Genomic DNA, 7966 nt, shown 5'->3' on the forward strand with positions numbered 1-7966 from the left:
CCAGTCCCAGCTTTAGTATTTTAGTTACTCAAGGGCAGACATCAAACACCTGCTCTGTCCCCTCTCCTTCACTGCCAACACCATTAATTTTCCAAATGAGTCAGCACATCTCTATTTATTCTTTAATTGATTGGTTATACTGAGTTCTAATTGAGACTGTAAAATTAAAGTTACAGATTTGATTGTCTGCTCAGAGTTCAGAACACTTCCTTGATCAGAGCTGAGTCTTACAAATTGTATAAACAAATGCAAAACAACAAAGAAAAAATCAAATTCACAGTTCTGCAAAATGAGCTAACTCATGTGCTTACTTCTTATTTGGGCTTTAACACAGGCAAGTGCAAAATGTATCTGGAAGAATAAAACAAAGTCAAGGTGAAAATAAAACCTTTCCAAATTTATTTCTGAGGTGGCAAATCAGCCCAAAGAATGCAGCAGATTAAATACAGCCATAGGACAACCCATGACTAATTTGCTTAAATCAAATTAGAATTGATTTCCAGACTCCATTTACAGAAATATGTGGATATAATTTGGTGGAAATGTTATGGAAATATGTATTCTGCAAGAAGCAAAGAGCATGGAGCATTAGCATTCATTGGCCCTTGTGCTGGTATCAAAAGTTGTTTCAAAGTCTATCTCCCCCTTGAGGACAAAAGTAACTAAATGTACTAACTTTACTAAATGTACAGTTTTGTCTCCATTCAAGCCAGTTGTATAATTGTAGAAGCAATTCAAATATTAAGAAAATAAGGTAACAATAAAGTTTAACATCCCTTTTTTAAGGCAATATGTAACACCACCTGCTCTGGCACACCATTTTTGTCATGTGTTGTCAGGGCCTGTATCAAGCCTTGAAGGAAAAAAGGCTCAGTTTTCTAAAATAATGTCATCTGAAAAACAAAAACTTCTTTTCATGCTCTATTTCAGGTTTGAATCTCCTCAGATAAGGACAAAGAATTTCTCTTTTTTAATGAAATTATTTCATTCTTCTTTTCCATGACTCATTCTAGTTATAATTTTTTTCTGTGCTCCGTGACTCAGACCATCCAGGCCTCCCAGTCTTCAATGCTATTTTTTCCTCTGTCCCTATGTATCCTTTCTTCTCTGTGAGATTTTTTGCAGATATTTTTCCTGTTGTGTTAACTACTTTCCACAGCATGAACAAGACTCAGCCGTGGGCTGCTAACGAGGACCTGTTGATGGTGAAAGAGATTTTCCTTCTGGCTTCATATCATTTGTGAAGCACATTCAAAAGTACAGAGACAAGAATCACCCTGCAGAATTTTAGACAGAGCTGCAGCACTGTATTCAAAGGCAGCATGCATGAAGGGTCTCAGAATCATGGAATCATAGAATGGTTTGGGTTGAAAGAAACCTTTAAGATCAGGTCTTTAAGGGCTCTCTGTGGGCGAGGACATCTTCGACTAGACCACACTGTTCAAAGCCCCATCCATCCTGGCCTTGAACACTCCCACAGATGGGGCATCCACAGCTTCTCTGGGCAACCAATGTCTCACCACCCTCACAGGTAAGAATTTCTTCCTAATATCTAATCCAACCCTCCTTAAGCTTAAGGCCATTTCTCCTGGTCCTATCACTACATGTCCTACATGCAAAAAGTCCCTTTCCAGACTTCCTGAAGGCCTCTTTCAGGTACTGGAAGGCTGCTCTAAGGTCTCTCTGAAGACTTCTCTTCTCCAGGATGAACAGCCCCAACTCCCTCTGCCTGTCCATATTGGAGAGGTGTTTCAATCCTTTGAACATATTTGTGGCCCCTCTCTGGACTCATTCCAACACATCCACATCTTCCCTATATTGTTGGCCCCAGAGCTGGATGCTGTGCTCCAACTGAGGTCTCACAAGAGCAGAGAAGATGGGCAAAAAAGCCTCCTTTGCCCACACTTCTTTTGATGCCTCCCAGTTGGCTTTCTATGCTGTGAGCATGCATTGCTGAAATGTGTTGAGCTTCCTGTCAATTCAACACCCCCAAGTCCTTCTAGGCAGAGCTACATCCATTCTCCACCCATTTGTGCTTGGGATTGCCCCAACCCAGGTGCAGGACCTTGCACCTGGCCCTGTTGAACTTCCTGAGGTTCTCACAGACCCTCCTTTCAAGGTCCCTCTGGCTGTTGTCCCTTCTCTCCAGCATGACAGCCACACCACAACTTGCTGTTGTTGTAGTGAGTCTTGCTGAGGGGGCATTCAGTTCCACTGTCCACGACACCAGCAAAGACACTAAACAGCACCAGACTCAAAACCCCCCGAGGATCCTAAAGGACATTTTCTTGTAACAAATATATTATGTGTACTTATATATCTATGATACTGCTAAGTTTAAATTCAGAAGACAATCCAATGGTTTAATTTTATAAAAATTGATACTCTTTTTGAAATTGTACTACATATTGTCAGTTGAGCCAACACAATTTTCTGATGCAGAATGCATGAGAGGTAGTACTGTAGAGGCTGCAAAAGAGCTCACTCCCAGCTAAACCCAAGTGTGAGTCACCCTTGCAATACATGACGTGGGAGCATGGGGTCATGCCTCGCATGGTGGAGCAGGCACTCTCTGCAGCCCTTGGAGAGCCCACTCTGGAGATGAAGGAAAGTTCAAGGAGGGAGAAATATCAGAGAGGAGCAGCCATGTCATGATAGACCACCAACCAGTGCTGCTTCTCACCTCACTGGAAGGGCTGAATGTGACCTGCAGGGACAGAGAGGGAAATGAGAAGGATCTGGAGCAAAGGAGTGGAATTAAGTTTGGGAAAGGTGAAGCGATATTGGTTTTGTGTCTGTCTTTTTTATTCTCTAACTGCTCAAATTAGTAATCAAATACTTATATTAATTGGCAATTAACTTTCCCCAAATCAGGTCTTTACCTGTTATGTTAATTGGTCTTTGTCTTGCTTCTGGGATTTTTTTACTGTTTTCTCCCCTCTTTACCATCCCTTCCCCAGTAAGTGGGGCAGAGTAAATGAGTGACTGTGTAGGGGTTTGGTTTCTACCCAGGGCCAACCCAGCACAGCAGTGTATTCAGGTCATGCAAAATTAAAGCAAGTTGTTGAATGGCTGAGTGATAAAAATGAAAGATGAAATTTAGTGTTAGCAGTATTAATTAATGATCAGAGAAAAGAGACCAGAAAAAGGCCCTAATGTTGGACTTGTTCACTCCCGATGCTCAGTATTAAATATGAAGGAATAACTAACAAACACAAAATTTTTGTGGTATTTGCTGATTAGTTAAAACTGACTCTATTGCAAAGAAAGTTGAACCTTATCAATAACTTGACTCTCCCAAATTGTGACCACGTTTTAGAATACAAAGGGTGGAAGTTCCAAAATTAAATTTAATTCAGGCTTCCTACAGGCAAGTTAGACCTAAACAAGGACAGCATTAGCCATATTTCTGATACAACAATGCCCTTTTATGAGTGTCCTACAAGGCCTGTTTTCTATCTGAGCTGGACTATGTGGTGAAATTGTTTCTCTTGAAATGCATCAGCCGTGATGTGATTCTTATGATTCACAATGCAAAGCTTGGGCAGAGTAAAAACACAGCACATAATGCAGAATAGAGCGCTTCAGGGAGTGTGGCTGATAAGGGAGAAAAGGACACAAACTATAACTAAATCAGCAATGAACTAAAGAAAATTGCCTATGAATATTTTCTTAACCTAATTTGAATTTAAATTTTTTATTTCCTTTCAGTGAAAAACTTCATTTTGCTTCAGATTTGACTATACGCAACATACACCTTCTTATTAAATACTGAATTAATTTTAATAATTATTGAATTTATTAAATTTTCAACTCATTATTAAATATTAGGAAGTGCCAAAATAAAGATTTTCTAGATAGACAAAGAATTCATTTTTCCATTAATTGTTTACTGTCAATAAAGTATCACTAGAAAACTTCAGACCGTATCTCATATTTGGTGGGCTAATGAAGGCAGTTTAGTATTCAGAGAAATTACAGACTAAACTACCTTGTCTGTTTCTGATTCAAAGTAAACCATTACTATCTCCAGCTGTGTACATCTACCTCTATAATGAGAATTGTGCCTCCTTTCCCACCCTACATCTCAGTCGAGTTGTGTTACTACCACCTGTCACTGTTAGGCTGGACGTGACATACACACGTGACTAAGGTCTAGGAAGGAAAAAGTTTTTATTCTGCGTGTTCTCTAGTTTATATACCCTTAACAAAGCATGATCTTAAGTCATTAACTACATCACAATAACTTATTATCTTCATTGGTGCAAAGCAATCAGCGTCAATATATTTGGCAAAAGTTTTACAGAAATTTTATAAGGCACATATACACATCTACTTAGGCACGTAGTCTAGCTTGCAAAAATTCTCATGTATCTTTTCTAATCGGTTTCCATGCTGATGGTCTTGTCTTCTTCCTTCCTATGGATACACCCAAAAATCATCAAGTGTTATTTCTTCTATTAACTCAGCTTTGCTTGCAAGCCAGCTGTCAAGCCCCTCCATAACCATCTTACCAGTTCTGTGCAAAATTATTTAGGTAAAAGATAGATGGAGAAGGCAGTCATCGAAACTGGGACAGGGAAATTTTCACTTGGAAGGAGAAAATAGAAAAGACCAGCATGTATGGAGTAGTTAATCAGATTAGATGTGTTAATCCATCTGACTGTGCCCCAAACCTCAAGAAGTGCTATATGTTTTTTCAAAGACCAGACATAAAGTATTTAATCAGGCAGGTATATTTAGATGTTATGGTCCAGATTCCAGACTGCTAATTAGAAGCAATCAAAAATAAACCCCCTGAGTTGCAAATTCACTCAGTTTTGAGATTGCTATTCCAAAACAAATTATAATTTGTTCCTTGCTGCATTTGCTACTGTAAGTGTCTCACTTTAGTGAGAAAGTTTTCAGTAGCAAAAAAAAAAAAAAAAAAAACAAACCTCCAAATCCCACAAGAAAGGAATTTCAAGCAAAGAAATATTGCTCTGTGAGAGAAAAATGTATTGAGGTTAGGCTCAGTGAATTAATGTAGTATCAGAGTGACAGGTGTTTAGGAAATACTTAAAGACAGCAGAAGTAAATGACAGCTGTGAATGTAGCAGAGAGCAGACTCTGAGCCTTTTCACATTTTCCAGAATTAAAGGTGCAATCTGTCTCCAGAGCACACCACAAAGTTCCAAGGGGGAGGGTCACCATAGCCTAGTATTGTCACAATATGTGATTGCACAGCTCCTCTCCTGGGCATGAGACCTGTGACTTTGAGCCCACCCAGGATTTGGTAACACCAGTAACTTCAGTGCTGAAAGGAGAACTGAGCCAGCCCTGTTGCCAGCCTTTTATCATCATGCTCCTACAAAAGGAAGTTTATTACCCTGCACAGTTTGTGTGACAGGGCAAAGGATAGGACAGTACATGGCCATGGACTGAGACCTTTCCTTGGACTCCAGGGAAGCTACCACACTGAACACAAGAAGGCACATGTCCCACAGCAAGAACATAAAAGTGGGATCTAAGAAAAGTTGCAGAGATTAAAATTCCCTTTGGGAAATCTATATTTACTGGCAAATATATTCCCCTTCTCAACATGTATCTGACCACAGCCATGCATGTTTTGTGGTGAACAGAAATGTAGGGCGTTAATCATTTATTACAAATGAGTGCTCTCCAATTATTATAAAAACTCTTACTTTGGTTTCCCAGTTGAATCCTTGGAAGTCTTGTCTTGCACAGGAACTGAGGAACAAGCAAAGAAGCTTCTTTAATTTTTTATCTAATTCAAATACTTTGTTTAGAATGCATCTTTTCGTGCAGGGGAATGAAGGCTGTCAGACGGCTTTTAAATGTGGTTACTAGAAACACAGATGTAACTGAAATTTTTAAGAAAATCTACCTTCCACCAATAATGAAGCCATCAAAAAGTGCAGCACTGCACACAGAAATAGGTCTCATTATGCAAATATATTGCAGAGGATGTTAATAGATGGGAACCCCTCTGTCTCAGTCTCTGTAATTATAATGTACTGTATATAATTAAAATTAATGTAATTAAAACAGTCTCAGCACCAAGTTCAATCATGTCACTCAAATGTTGCCTCTAGACACATCAGAACTGGCACATCAGTGTTATGGAGAAGATAATCCTATACTCCTTTCGATTAACAAACAGCCGGGACCAAAAGAGGGTTAAAGGGTAAAAAAAGCAATGTTAAAACTATTTCCTTAAAAAAAAATAAAAAGGTGCTGTATCTCTTAAGAGAAACTTGCAACATCCCAAAAATCTCTGTTGTAATGAATATATACAGTAACTGGCAGATTAAACTTCTGATAAGGCAAAACCCAACAGTTTAATCCTCTAATGTAATTCTGTATCCATAATAAAGTATAACAGCCCTGAGAACAGGAAAGCTAGCAAAACCTACACCTCTATGATCCACTGGTGGATGAACCTCAGTGTCATCAGCTTTACACCACTGCCCTTCTCAGATCTCCCCCACATCCCATGTCTGTCTCACTCCCTGGCTGGCCAAAAAGCCCACATAGCCCAGGAGTGTAGGGGCCCTGCCAGCCACCTCCCCCCTCCTGCAACATCACCCAGCATAAACCACGGGTGATTAGGGCACACAGATACACTGACCATCGTCAATGGCAGTGCTAAATGTGTGACCCTGGTTTTAATAAAAACCTTGATGGTATCTTCACATAATTCTTGAAGTAGTTACTCTATATCAGCGTTGATAATGTCGTCTTTGAAGCGGTCTAAAAAGTTTCTGCGATGGGAGTGTGATGCTCTAAGAATACCCAAGGTTTTCCAGAAACAATGCTGATCTTGAAGGTCCCAGTACAAGTCCTGAACCTGAAACTGTCTTTCAAAGATGAAAGTTATGTACTAAACTCTCAGGAATCATGACAGACTGTATCCTATTAGCCCCTAGATCTCTGTCAGTTTACACAGATCCTATACTTATGTTACAGTGATAACTTTTAACATTTCTACTGTCCCTTACATATTCAAACCATTTTGCAGCTTTTTCCTTGGCAAGTGTGGGGCAATAATTTTGCTTTCTGTCCACCTTTGAGGCTTCTGTGTAATACCTTCTATCCACAAGATAACTGGAAGTGGATTAATAGGATAAGGCTGAACCTTATCAACAATAAAACAATATTTCAGTTCAGCAGAGCTGCCCTCTTGTCATGAAAAGATGAATTCATTCCGGAGTGTGAAATGGAACAATTTCACAGGAGAATTCATTGTTTCATAGCTATTTTGCCTCATGTTCTATATCTGAAAAGTACCCTAAATTGCTAATATAGCCTAGCAATAATAAAGGCTCTGGCTATCAAAGAGCAGTAGAAATTTAATATATTAAGTGTCTAGTCTTCTCTTTCTTATAAATACATATGCATTTCCGTGGTTTGGGGTTTTTTTGTTGTTGTTGTGAGGTGCTTTCTTTTCCTTAGGGAAGCAGGGAGCAGGGAGAAAAAGAAAAGTAGGCCACTCTAGGCTACAGGATATTTATATGGCTTAGTTGGTTTTGAATGACTAAATCTAAAGAATTTCACCACATAAATTTAAGAAATGAAGTCAGGCAATGTCAGATACTTTAACAGTTATTTTGCAGAAAAGGATAAGTGAGGTTCCAGGTGGCACAGACTTATCTCTACAGAGTTGTGGGGTGGGAGCTGAGGAAGCATCAACCAGCGTATCCACAGTCCAGAAATGGACAGCCAAACCAGCTGAAAGATTCATGAAGAGGACAATTTCAAAGAAGAATGCAGATGGGTTTGTCAGTGATAAAACATGTCAAATCAGTTTTCCCACTAACCTGGTAAGATTTCCCAGGAACATATTTAAGTAGCCAGTCTCCTCTCTTTCCCAAGATTAGTGGAAAATCTTGGGCACTTTCTCACTTGACATTCCTACAAACAGGCCAGAGATGCCTGGGCTGGACAAAAATATTACAGAAAAACT

This window comes from Haemorhous mexicanus, chromosome 4, assembly GCF_027477595.1.
Source record: "Haemorhous mexicanus isolate bHaeMex1 chromosome 4, bHaeMex1.pri, whole genome shotgun sequence".
In the NCBI taxonomy this organism is placed as follows: Eukaryota; Metazoa; Chordata; class Aves; order Passeriformes; family Fringillidae; genus Haemorhous; species Haemorhous mexicanus.